Genomic DNA, 1138 nt, shown 5'->3' on the forward strand with positions numbered 1-1138 from the left:
TGTTCTAAAGTGACACGTCGTCAACGGCAAAAACATCTCTCAGAGTTCCTGGCTTGACTTGCCTCTGGAAGACAACACTTGCCCAGGCTGGATATTTGCCGAAAGAAGCAAAGAGGACTAGACACCTTGCCTAGACGCAACTGCATATTTCATTGTCACCTGGAAGGCCATCCAGGCTTTTCACCATCATGGCTCTCGGTCAACAAGGCGCCCGAACAGGGACTCGAACCCTGGACCCTCAGATTAAAAGTCTGATGCTCTACCGGCTGAGCTACCCGGGCTTCAGTGAAGTGCTTCACAATGTGTTGGCTTCATGATTGTTCCAGACCGCTTTCTGGCCGGTTTAGAAAACTGGGCTCAGGGTCACATGCATATGAGATGTTTGGGCAATGCGAGTTCTCCACAGCAAATCCGAATTTCCGGTGTTTTCTCCTTGTCCTCATGCAATTCCAATGGCTTGACATTTGGGAGCTCGTCCAAAACCGATGTCAAACCATAATCACGCCTTCCTTCGAGCCGGAATTGAACCAGCGACCTAAGGATGCCCGCTGCCTGAAACCTACAGTCCTCCGCTCTACCAACTGAGCTATCGAAGGGAAGCTTCTCACCGTCTTCCCCTGGCAGTCTCAGTGGCCGTGCAAAGCCAAGAAGCACCGTGGCTTGGCTCAGTGGTTTTCAACCCGTGTGCCGTGAGGACTACCCAATTGTGTCGTGAGATTTTTATCCCCTGAAAAATATTATGTCATTTTGTTTGGTCAACTTCATAAATCTTGTATCAAATCAAACTTATTCAAATGTGTGAAAATATTACATTTATACATCACCTGTAGAAAGCGTTTCATAACTGAATTGTTGTGTTTGCCGGACTGAACGCACACCTACACTGAGTTGCAGTGCTATCAGTTGTATCGTAAGGTACACTTATAAATTTCAATTTAAGAAGTGAATTTATAGTATCACCTTATCACGAATCCTGGAATCTTGTAGAACTCAATTTCTGTAATAATTGGACACAGACACCAATTCCAAAGATATAAATTGTTAAATTTATTCAAAAACAAAGACTAAATGTAGCACTACACTAATTATACAAAAGGGAAAAGCTAATTAAAATTCAACTCTAGATCAACAAATCAAA

At 43.7% G+C, this 1138-nt stretch overlaps 2 non-coding genes across 2 annotated transcripts; both read right to left on the bottom strand.

Annotated features, from left to right (window-relative positions):
* Positions 1-208: 208 nt before the first annotated feature.
* Positions 209-281, bottom strand: trnak-uuu (transfer RNA lysine (anticodon UUU)). The gene has a single exon. It is a non-coding gene; the product is annotated as a tRNA-Lys (tRNA).
* A 226-nt stretch (positions 282-507) lies between these two features.
* On the bottom strand, positions 508-596 carry trnay-gua (transfer RNA tyrosine (anticodon GUA)). Its single transcript is given in 2 exon segments — positions 508-543; positions 560-596. It is a non-coding gene; the product is annotated as a tRNA-Tyr (tRNA).
* Positions 597-1138: the final 542 nt, after the last annotated feature.

Source organism: Amia ocellicauda, unplaced genomic scaffold, assembly GCF_036373705.1.
Source record: "Amia ocellicauda isolate fAmiCal2 unplaced genomic scaffold, fAmiCal2.hap1 HAP1_SCAFFOLD_159, whole genome shotgun sequence".
In the NCBI taxonomy this organism is placed as follows: Eukaryota; Metazoa; Chordata; class Actinopteri; order Amiiformes; family Amiidae; genus Amia; species Amia ocellicauda.